The sequence below is a fragment of the Equus caballus genome, chromosome 1 (genome assembly GCF_041296265.1).
Source record: "Equus caballus isolate H_3958 breed thoroughbred chromosome 1, TB-T2T, whole genome shotgun sequence".
Taxonomy (NCBI): domain Eukaryota; kingdom Metazoa; phylum Chordata; class Mammalia; order Perissodactyla; family Equidae; genus Equus; species Equus caballus.
In genome coordinates this window covers 96,670,895-96,683,833 of record NC_091684.1, presented here as the reverse complement: position 1 = coordinate 96,683,833, position 12,939 = coordinate 96,670,895, and positions in this window count along the sequence as shown.

The following is a 12,939-nucleotide window of genomic DNA, read 5'->3' as shown; positions in this document are numbered from 1 at the left end:
GATGGTTAAAATCTTTTTTAAAACAGGAAAATAGTAAGTATTGGAAGGAATGGAGAAAAATTGGAACTCTTGTGCATTGCTAGTGAGAATGTAAGATGGTGTATCCTCTGGGGAAAACATTTGGTGATTCATCAAAATTTCAGCATAGGGTTAACATATGACCCAACAATTCTAATCCTAAGTACATATCCAAAATAATTGAGAACAAGCATTCCAACAAAAGCAGGCATGTGAATATTCATAGTAGCGCTATTCAGAATAGCCAACATGGAAACAACTCAAATGTCCATCAACTGATGAATGGATTTTAAAAATGTGGTATATACATACAATGGAGCTATCAAAAGGAGTGCAATCATTGATTCATGCTAAAACGTGGAAGAACCCTGAATTATGTAAGTGAAAGGAGTCAGTCAAAAAATGTCACATATTGCATGATTCCGTTTATATGGAAGATCCCAAATAGATAAATTCATAGAAAAAGAAAGAGATTAGTGATTGCCAGGAGCTGAGAGGAGGGGGAATACGGAGTGACCGCTTAATGGATATGAACCTTCCTTTCGGGATGATGAAAATGATTTAGAATTAGAGAGAGATGGTGGCTGCACAATATTGTGAATGTACTAAATGCCATCGAATTGTTCACCTTAAAATGGTGGCATTTATGTGATGTGAATTTTACTTCACTTAAGAAAAAAAAAACGGTCACACTTTTCCCCAACTCCTATAGACGCTAACTTTTAATCTTGAATTTATTTCTGCTTCCATTTGGGCTAAACCATTTTGAAAAGCATAAAATACTCTGCACACGTCATATAATCACATACATATGCATATATATATAAATATTTAAATGTCTATGAGTACGTAAATATAAATATATATATAGCCAGTGGGTTGATATCATTTCCTTTATCCTATTCAAAAATTACTTTACAGGTACAGCAGGAGACATGGACCCTTCATTTTTTTCAGCGTAAAAAAGGCACAGATATTTCCATATATCTTCATTTTCTACGGTGCCTCAATGTCTACAAGATACAATTTATGCTTCTTATTATGCCCTTTAACATCTGGTCTCTGCCTTCCTTGGTTGTCATCCGCCTTTGATTCATTCACGGTCCTGCTTCAGCCTCGTGACTCCACTGTAACTACCTAAACATAATGGACTGCGGGCATGCTCATCTTCCTGCCTTAAATGCCTGTAACTCCCAGATGAGCATGGAAACAGTTACAGAGCTGCCAAGATTTGGTTCAAGCCTGCAATCCTTTAGGGAGACTGCTCTATCCACGAACCGTCAGAGGGGATAAATCCACTTCTCTGTTTCTAGCTCCTAGTTATTCTCTTCGTGGTGCCTAGACAGGCAACATCAGCATCACGCAACAGCTTGTTACAAATGCAGTATCTCAGGATCCAGCCCAGACCTATCCGCTCAGACCCTGCATTTATAAAGTATCCCAGATGATTTGCACACACGTGAGAGTGTGGGTAGCACACAGTGCAGACCGCTATTTTTCTACTTAAGAGCATTACATTTTTCTCTGCACTGGTCTGCATGAATCCCCAGGTCATTAAGTTCCTTGGGGACTGGCAGTCTATTTTATTTATCAATGTATTCTAGCACACACACTTCTAGGATCACATCCTTCCTCAGAAAATATTTTCAGAATTATTAGAGGAAAAGAGTGGTTTCTACAATCTCGCAAGAAGAGCTTCTTTCTCTAATTCATTAGTGAACCACCTTTGGGGCTTTGGTGGGAAAATGCTGAAGTTCAAGCTCAGCTATCTGTAGATTTTCATCATTAGGATCTACACAGCACCATGAAGATTATAAAGCTAACAGAGTAATGAGAAGCAAATGACGACAGAAGCAAGGCTTCTCCAGCTACCCCAGAGCAGAGGATAATTTGACAGTTCAATGCTGCCCGCCTGTTTGCCAAAATACTTCCGTGGCTCATTTCTCATTATGGAAAGTAGCCTCGTGGGGGCATGTCGCTCTATCTGGGTGAAGCGGTCCACGTGGGAAAGTATAGCTAGGTGTGCTGGCTGCTGGGCTTGGCAGGCAGTGAGTGACAGGAGGCGTTGGGAGGACTCCCCATTGGAAGGCTCCCTCCAACCCCACAGGCTCTGCTCAAGCCTTAATAAAGACGTTACTGGAAATTTTCTTCTGTTACTCTGGGCTCAGTTCCTTCTTCTCCCCCTTCCTTCCTTCCCTGCTTTCCTCAAATATCTATTATCCCAGTTAAAAGGATAGTTGAGGCACAAGACTTGCCTTCCAAAAGCAGCCTGTGCTGAGATAAAGAAGCTCGCAGCAGGTAATGCAAACATGCTGAGCTAAGTATTATAGAGCAGGTGCATTCAAAGGGGCAGAGAAGCGGAAGTGAACCTGCTTTGCAGGTAACGCACTGGAGGTGGGCGTTAAATCACCTAGAGAAATGCACTAGGCATATGAGTTAGGAAGGGATTCTCATTTGCAGACACATAGAACCTGAAATCATACTGTGCATTTGAAAATCTGTAAGTAGTTAAATAATGCTAGGAAGAAAGATAAAGGAGGTGTGGCATGGGGGAATAGTGGCGGTGGGGGTAGGCAGAGTCAGGGTTGGGGACAGCCTTCTCTAACTTACAGGACTCTCTTCTGGTGGTGTTCCTCATGCTTTTGTGATGTGACCCACAAGAAGAAATGGGTTTGACATCACAATCTAGCAGGCATGCCGTGGAATTCAAACAAAAGTTTCATGAAACATCTTTTAACCTCCTTAAGTACCTAAATTCCTATTATTTCCATTTCATTCTTTTTCATGTTTTAGATACTGGTTATGATTTTATCTCAGTGTCTGATATCAAGAGGACCCCATCTGTGACAGTGGGTATCCTTATCTTGCTCAGGATCTCAAAGGAAAGCTTTCAACATTTCACCACGAAATGTGATGTTTGTTATATGAGTTTTGTAGGTTTCCTTGTCAGATTAAGGAAGTCCTGTTCATATTTTAGCACAAGATTTTAACATGGATCCTAAATTCCATGAAACATTGAAGTGTTCATGTTTTTTCTCGGTTAATTTATTAATGTCTACATTAAATAGTTCAACTTTTCTAATGTAAAAAAAAAATCCCTTGTATTCATGGTATAAACCTAATTTGGGCGGGCTGTATTATTCTTATATATTTCTAGACTTGCTTTGCTACCACTTGTTAGAACAATTTAAAATTTAATTGGTGTACAGTCCTACGAGAATTGATAAATTATATCGTTGGGTAACCACCACCACAAGTCAAAAAATAATAGGCAGTGTTCAAATTTCCAATTGCCCCATAACATCATTTTTTAAAGTTTCTTTGAATCAATATTCAAATAAGTTCCAACATTACAGTTTCCTATTATGCCTCTTAAGACTCTTTTTAGATTTTAAGTTCTTTTCCATCTTTCTCCATCCAACTTGCAATGTATTTGTTAAAGAAATTGGATCATCTTGTCCTGTAGAGCTTCGCACAAGCTGAATTTTACTGATTACAGCCTCATGGTGGCTGTTTAACTTCTGTTCCCATTTAATATGTTCGTCAACATATTGTTCTATCTCCCATATTTTTGCTAAATTAAATCTGGCTTGATCAGATTCAGGATTGATTTGGGTGAGGACAAGACTAGTTTACGCACAGATTTGTATATTCCACCAGGCTACATGGACTGTTTGCTTGCCACGTTTTGTAATGTGGGAAGTAGGTAATGACCGGTGCTTAGATATACAAATTCATTCTGTATTACGCAATGACGATGTTCTAGTTCTTTCATTTCTTCTTTGTTCATTAACTAGAACACTTATATAAAGAGAAACTTTGTCTCATCTACGTTTTGGTGACCTGGTAGCATGGGAAGTCATGATAGAACGCTGAGTTCTTTGCCTTTATTTTCAAGTTTCCAATGATCACCAAAGTTATTTTTTTCTTTCAGTATTATATTGCACTCTATAGTTTTATACATATTTGATGTGTTTCCATTCACAGCAGAAATTAATTTTAGTGATGCTCAAATTGTACCACTTTTGGCCAATAAAAACTTACTGGGGTTGCCTTCCTATTGGTTTAGATGTAACCCTACTAGTCTGTGATAGAGTTCTTATAATCTGGTATGACAAGATATTCCAAGATCACCTTTTACATTTCCTGCCCCAGACTTGGATTCAGTCATTCTGAAAGGAACTCTGCTTCCTTTTGGTGAGAAATGGCATTTCAAGACTGTGAGCTGGGGGTGTTCCTTCACACTGGTTTATAATGTTATATTTTCAAGGCATTTTCAGGGAACAGAGCTGAAAATAAATACACATACATGTATCTATTTACATGTATGTATATTTATATGTGCGTGTATGTATATACATGTGTGTATACGTGTCTATCTATCTACCTACCTATCTATCTGTCTATCTATATAAAATTATAGTTTGAATCCCAGAGCTCCAGGACACAGGAATAATAGAATTAGAATATCATATACTTACTCATTCGATGAATTCCAAAATATACATACTTAGTCTCAAAAACAAACAAGTAAATAAATAGCTCTCTCACCAACAATATGTTTACTGTAGAAAGTCTGAGAGGTTTTTGTTGCAGATTTTCCCCTCTGAGAGTATATCCTACGAGGATACGTACAAATGATTAGGGTTTTAGAGTTGATTCTACTCTGAATGATTAACCACAAGCATTTAGTTTCATTTGGTCCATATCACTTTTCAAGTTTTCAAGGATTTTATTCCAAAATCAACTTCATAAAACAAAGTATTTTCAATGACGTGTAGTTTCTAACTCTGTCCCTCCTATCATATTGCTATTTCGTTTCCCAACTATAGTGAAGTTCACACGCACACACATAATTTGGTGTTCTCACTTTTCTTAGATAAGTGGTAGCAAGCTATGCACTTTTCTCGCCTTTATTTTCAGACAATAAGGCTATTCTAGAGAACTCTCCAAATTAAGATGGAGAGATATCCCTTGTTCCTTGTCATGACTGCCTGGTGCTCCACTGTCAGTACTACAGTGCATTCATCCGGTCTCCTATCTGGAAACTGTTGGCTACCTGGGTTGTTTGCAGTCTGTTGATATTTCAGATATTCCTGCAAAGACTGCCGGGAAGATAGGACTTTTCATATTTTTGCCTGTGCACCTTTGGCATCAATTCCTAGAAAAGAAATTGCGGGATCAAAGTTTAAGTGAATATGTAATTTTCCTATAAATTGTGCCTACATAGGTATTTATTAATCTGCATTTCCACCAGGGATATGTGAGAATGTCTGATTTCCCCCACAGCTTTGACAACAGAGCATGTTATCAAACATTTCTTGTGTTGCCAATCTACGAGGTAAGAAGTGATCTCTTATTACAATTTTGACTTTCATCTCTCTTATTGTGAGTGATGGGAGTATATTTTCAAATGATTATGTTATATGAATTTTCTTTTCTATGAACTTTATACCCTTAGTCCATTTTTTTAGAGATGTTCTCATTTTTTCTCAATTTTATAAGCCCTTTATATATTAGAAATATTGAGCCTTTGTAATACAAGTTGCAGATATTTTCCAATTTGTCAAATTTGTTTTTATTTTACTTGACTTTATTTCTTGTAACCATGCAAAAGTTTTTATTTTTGTGGAACTGCATTCATGTATCATTTCACTTATGGTCTCTAGATTTTGAGTACTAGTTAGAAAAATTGTTCACAGTTCCAGATAGACAAGGGAATTCTCCCAAATATTTTTCTACTGTATTTTCAACTTTTGTTTTGAAATAATTATGGATCTACAGAAAATGGTAAAACTAGTACAAAGAAGGTCCACGTGTTCTTCACCCAGTTTCCCCGAGTGGCAACATCTTACATAATTATAGTACAATATCCAAATAATGAAATTAACATTAGTACAATCCAAACCATATTCAGATTTCATCATGTTTATATGTACTTATTTGATTGTGTGTGTGTGTGTGTGTAATTCTATGCAATTTTATCACATGTGTAGATTTCTTAATCACCAAAACATCCAGGACATGGAATTGTTTCATGACCTCAAACATCCCATGATGCTGCCCCTTTATAGTCACATCCATCCCCTTTCCCCACCCTGGTCCATAGCTGTTGGTAACCACAAATCCATTCTTTAGCTCTACAATATTGTCATTTCAAGAATGTTATATAAATAGAATCGTACAGTATGTGACCCTTTGAGATCGGCCTTTTCATTCAGCACATTGCCCTTGAGAACCATCCAAGTTGTTGTATGTATCAATCGTTTGTCCCTGTTTTATTACTGAGTAGTATTCCACAGTTTGGAGGTAACACAGTTCAAGTGTTCACCTGCTGAAGAGCGTTTGAGTTGTCACCAATATTTGGCTATTACAAAGGACGCTGCTGTGAACTTTCATGTGCAGGCTGTTGGGCAGACATAAGTTTTCTTTTCTATAAGATATAAAAGCTCAGGAGTGTGATTGCTGAGTCGTACAGTAACTTCATATTTAGGTGGTTTTTTTTTTAAAGAAACGTCATTAGTTTTCTGTTACTGCCATTACAAATTATCACAAACTTGTGGCTAAAACACCACAAATTTCTTGTCTTATAGTTCTGGAGGCCAGAGGTCCAGAAGGGGTCTCGCTGGACTAACATCAAAGTGTTGTCATGGCTGTGGCTGTGGGGGCACTGGGGCCAGGGGGTGCTGGGGGCGGGGATCCGTTCCCTTGACTTTTCCAGCTTGTAGAGGCTGCCTATACTCTTGACTCATGGCTCTATTCCTCCGTCTTCAAAGACAGTAGTGTTGCATCTCTCCACTCTTCTTCTGCCGTAAGTCTCTCTCCCTGAACATCACTGAGAAATGTTCTCTGCTTTTAAGGACTCCGGTGGTTAGATTCTGCCCATCCAGATGTTCCAGGATAATCCCCCCTCTCAAAGTCCTTAGTCCCATCTGCAAAGTCCCTTTTGCTAAATAATCTACTTTATTCACAGGTTCCAGGAATCAGGTCGTGGACATCTTTGGGGATCACTATTCTGCCTACACAGAAAGTGTGAAACTATTTTCCCGAGTGGCTATGCCATGTTACGTTTCCACCAGCAATATATGATAAATTCAGTTTCTACACATCCTCATCAGCATTTGACATTGCCTCTATTTTTTCCCAATTGTTCTACTAAGTGTCTAGTAATATGTCATCATGGTTTTAATTTGCATTTCCTTACTGCCTAATGAAGTTGAACATCTTTTCATGTGCTTCGTTGTCATCCATATATCCTCTTTAGTGAAATGCCTCTTTTCGTCTTCTGCTATTTTCTGGTTGGAATGTTTATTCTTTGCCTGTTCAGTTTTGTGAATCTCTTATATACTGTAAATATGAGTCCTTTGTAAGATATTCAATTTGAAAATATTTCCTCCCAATCTATAGATTGTCTTTTCAATCTCTTAACAGTCTTTTGCAGAGTAAAGGCTTTAATTTTGATGCAGCCCATTTCATCAATATTTTCTCATAGGATCATGCCTTTGGCATCATATCTAAGACGTCTTCATCTAGCTATGTGTCCTGATTTTCCAGTGCTTTATTCTAATGGATTTTTATTGTACATTTTATGTTCAAGTACGTGATCCATTTCGAGTTAATTTGTGTATAAGGCATGAGTTTAGGTTGAGGCTCATTTTTTTCCCTATAGATGTCCAATTCTTCTAGAACCATTTGTTGAAAGGACATCTTTCTTGAATTGCTGTTGCTCCTTTGTCAAAAATCAGTTAGACGTACTTGTGTAGACTATTTCTTGGATCTCTATTCTGTTTCCTTCATCTGTGTGTCTGTTCCTCTGCCGATACCACACTGTCTTGATTACTATAGCTGTAAATTTTAAAATCACGTAGATTGAATTCTCCCACTTTACTCTTCTTTTTCAAGAAGAGCAATGAGTGGTTTCCAGTCTTATCAGACATTTAGATATACTCTAAAATTTCTATGATTAAAATAGTGAGGTATCGATAGATGTACCAGTGGAACTTAATAGGAAATCTGTAAGTAGACCTAATTGTATATGTAAATTTAGTACATGATACGGGAAAAATCTCAGCTCAATAGAAAAGATGTTCTTTTAATTCCGTGGTTTTGGTCTAGCTGGAAACAGGTAAAATTGGATCATCTCCTATGATGTGCGCCAGGTTTGTAAATGGATGACAAAATTTAAATGAAATCATGCAAGTACCAGAAGAAAATATGGGTAAATTCTTGTATAATCTGCAAACTGGGAAATACTTTTAATCTATTACTCAAAATCCAAAAGCAGCAAATAAAGATAAATAATTTTGATTACATTTAAAAACTTTGTTCGACAAAGGAATGCTCTATGCAAATTAAAAGGGAAAATTGTGTTCTGGGGGGAAAAAGATTAATACTAATGAGACAAACAAATTCTGGACTTTCCTAACACAAACAGAACTTTCAAAAAGAAAAAAGAAAAAGCCAACAACTTTATGGAAAAAAGAGGCTAAAAATATGAAAAGAAAGTTCACAGAAAAAGATATGAAAATGACTTGTAAACTTATGTTCAAGCTTGTATATACAGTAAGAGAAATGTAAATTAAACTTATAATGAGATATTAGTTCTCATCCATCAGAACAGCAAAAACTCCAAAGTTTGCTCATATGCTCTACAATGAAACTGTGCCGAGACAGACACTGTCACGCATCGCTGGTGAGAATGGAAATGGGTACAACTTTTTTGAGGGGAATTTGGCAGCACCTAGAAAGATCACATATACACATTTACCCTTGGACCCAGCAATTCCACCTCTGCAATCTCTCCTGAAGATGCACATTACAGTGATTGCAAATTTCTCAAAATATCATTTACGCTCATCACTGCTTTGAAATTTTCATAGTTTTAAGATCCACCATTTGGTTTTGTTACTGAATGTTTAAATTAAAAAAGCAAATATACTATCATATCACAAATTAGCTTGTTAAAAATATTTTGAGACCCTTCTTTTATGTTGTTTGAAATTCAAAACAAAATGAATATCACTCCAGGGGTGCAGCTATCATACCTCTGAAGACACTTTCTCCCACCAATGCGTGTACACACACACAGACATTTCGAGAATTTTTAGAATGCATAAGTTAATGTATCGTCATAGAGCAAGAGAAGGCGTGGCTTAGGCTAAGTGTCAAAGAAAAACACTGAAGCCAGTGGGCTGAGGACTGTGGATGTAATTAAATCACATGGTAACTGAGCAGTGTTCATGCAGCCTTTCTGAAGCGGAGAGCAAAGAAAATCAACCCTCCCCTTACAGGAAAAGAATATTTTTGGCTGAATTATTGAGCTTGGCTATTGACCAAAATCAATTGAATACTTATACAAGTCTTCCTTTAACTGGTTCTCTGTTGGCCAAAGCTTTAGGTTGGGACACAAAATGTTAGTGCTAGGAATGATTGTAGAGCCTAGCTCTTTATTGCACAGTTGAGTGAAATCTGCATGTCCTGGACAGGGATTTGGCGAATGAGGCGCTGAGGGTGCAGAATTTGAGGGGCGCTTGCTCACAGGACCGGATAGGTGCAGGGCCTGCTCTGAGAGTGACTGTCTCCTGGATTTTTGTGCCCTGAGCACCTTACTCACCTCACTTTAGTTTGAGCCTTGAAACTGATGCCCATGGAGACGAAGTGCTTGGTCAGCTCTTGTGGCTAGCTGGTGAAAGAGCTAGAACTAATATAGGTTCTCTAATGCAGGCCTGGAATCTTCCCTCTATGTTAGGCTCCCTTCACCCTTGCCACTGCTCCAAGGAAATGCTCTCAAGACAGAGAGGCCAGCCCCTTGCCTGGATAAGACCTTGAGTCCCAGTTTGGTCATGGCATGATGACCGAGAAGAACACAGGAAGGCCTACCCACGACAGGATCATCACAGTGTTCAAATGTGGAAATGTTTACAAAGTGAGTCAACAGGCAGACAAGGGAAATATTTATCCTTCAAAATCAAGATCAAGAAACTTTCAGTGCCAATGAAATTATTATGAATAGAGCCATTATAAGCAACAGTGACTTCACTAATTTACAAACACTCCCTGCAGTGAGGAAACACAGAAAATCCTCCAAGGAATGAAGTTGTTTCACCTTTTAAGACAGCATTTGTTAAGGATCGAAAGAAATAATTCTGCGTTTCTTCAAGAATACTCTGAAACTTAGGAATTTCTATAAAATAAATAAACAGACCCAAGAGAAATGCAAACTTAGATTCACGGTAAAAATCTGTACCTGAATGTTTATAGCATCTTTTTTCCTAATTGCAAAAAGTCTGGAAAAATCCAAATGCCTTTCAATGGGCGAATGGGTAAACAAATTATGGTCCACCAATGCACTGGAATACTACACAGAAATACAGAGGAGCAAAGTATTGATATACACGACAACCTACATGGATCTCAAATGCCTTGTACTGACTGAAGGAAGACGGACTCAAAAGACTACGTACTGTATGAGTCCATTTATACGACATTGTAGAAAAGGCAAAATTATAGGGGGAGAGAATAGACAAGTGGTTGTCAGGACTAAGGGTTGAAGAAGGGGTTGACAACAGAGAAACGGGAATTTTTGAAAACGTTTTTATATCTTGTTTGTCATGATGATTACTAGAGTGTATGTATTTGTCAAAAATCATAGAATTATACACTAACAAGAATACGTTTTGTTGTAAGACATATTTTGATAACTGTTTTTTGTATAATTGGTTTCTTTGTATTTCTAATTATTTCATTGCATGCATCTAAAAAAAATTATTCTGAGGCGGGATCACATAAGCTTCATCAGACTGTCAGAGGTCCATGAGAAAAAAAAAAAGATTAAGACTCTCTGCAGGATGAGGTGGTACCCTTGGCTTCTGCCTTTGGTGGATCTGAGCTCCCATCCTGTCAACCCCCAGTGTCAACCAAAAGCTCTGCACACCTCTCAGCTGTTTGTTAGATATGCACAGACAGGGACAGGATCTCAGTGTGTGTTTGTGTGTGTGTGTGTGTGTGCATGTGCGCGCCAGTGCACATGCGCATGTGTGTGTGACAGAGATGAGGCTCTCTGATCCCTGTTCTGTAGTGTCCCCTACTCAACACTGCCTCCTGTGTGCTCATGGAGCTCTGCCTCCCAACTGCCTCTCTCCTGATTCCTAGGAAGATGCTCGTGGGCAGAGCATTCTGCTCTACATTTTGCACTCCTATTTTCAGCCAGTGACTTGGTCCAGTAATCTTCATGATCTTGCTTGATCTTCGATGCTGTTAAGACAAATCTGTCTGCATTTTTCCAGCCTTTTTATTTATTGTTAGTGAGAGAATTAGTTTGAAACACCCAGTCTGCCACTGCATAACCATGTTTTAAGGGTGTTGGAGTTGTTTGGTATTTTGGTCTTTAGTTACTGCATAATATTTTATCTAAAGTGACTCTTTTTAGGAGCAAGGCTGTATCACCCTTCCTTTTAAGCGAATGGACACCAGTGATAGAATGCTGTGACCTCTCTGATGGATTAAATCTCAGATTCATTGATCTAGTTCTGAATATTTATCGAACCTCATTTCTAGCTGATGTTTTGGTCCTGACTAGATACTAGGACCCTTCAGAATAAAAAAAATATTTAGTAAATCATGATTGCAAATTTAAGATTGAACTTTTGTATTTTTATCTAACAAGCGTTTCAATGCTGGTCCCCAATTCTATTTATCTACGGAGTTCTTAATTACAGTAGGAGTTCAGTTAGAAAGGCATTAGAGGTATCTATGCCTCACAGGGCTTTTGTGAGCTACAGCAATTTGTTTTCACGTTGTACAGCGAGGTTTGGATGTTGAGGGGAGATCTTTTATCCAAGATCTCTAAGATATCCAAGATTTCTAAGACAATCAGCATCATGACAATGAAGATTTAAATGCAGAGGAAATCTGTCACATCTATGGTGTTATGTTGAGAGCACAACGAAGCTGAGGAAATCATGAAAAAGGAAATTGAGAAGTTGGGAGGCCCAAGGCCTAAAGCCAGCCAGGAAGCTTGAGGAGACAGAGTTTCAATCGCGTTTTGAAGGAGATCCTTCTAGCAGCCACAGTTGAGCAAAGACGAAATTGCCTCTGCTCCAAGCGGCTCTGTGTTCGTCACCGCCTTGGCGCTCTGTCCCGGGCTGCACAGCCACTTCCCAGGGAGGTTTGAGAAGCGATTTGGCATCATGAGGTACATTAGACTAATGGCCTTAGGGCACCCCTCCAATTCCAAGAGTCTGTGAGTTTCTCCTCCTGGGATGCTTGACTTGTCTTTAGCTGTCTTCTTTAAAGTACCGTAATTCGATGTTAGATGATACAGATTTTTTTTATCCCCTTTAAAGTGCAGAGAGTTGAGTTAATCATACTCCTTAGTTCTTCGTACATTATTTCCGCTGGCTTATGCAAAACTCTCCTCTTCTTTGTTTAATTCAGTTATTTATCCATTCCTTCATATCTCCACACAGTCTGTTCCCATTTTCCTCTCCCACATTAGGCAAAATTCTAACAAGTTTAATATATATATTTCTGTTTATATGAAAACGGTATCCTTGCAAAATAGGTGTTCATTTTGCAAAATGTATACTGTTGTTTTACACTCATGTATTTTCAGTTTACACTAATGATATCATGTAATATATTTCATTCTGTTTCTAACTTTCTTTCTTAAGCACTCAGTCTTCATTAACCATCCATTTGCTATATTTGGTCCCTTGCTTCCAACTGTGCTATAGCCCTCCATGGCATGAATTGCACCATATTTGGCCTAGTCGCTCTCTACCTCCACAAACAAAATGAACACCCTTATCTATGTCCTCTTATGGACTGGTAAATAAAGGCTTTGACAAGTGTGTTAGTCAAGGTTCTCCAGAAAAACAGAACCAATAGTGTGTGTCTGTGTGTGTGTGTCTGTGTGTATTC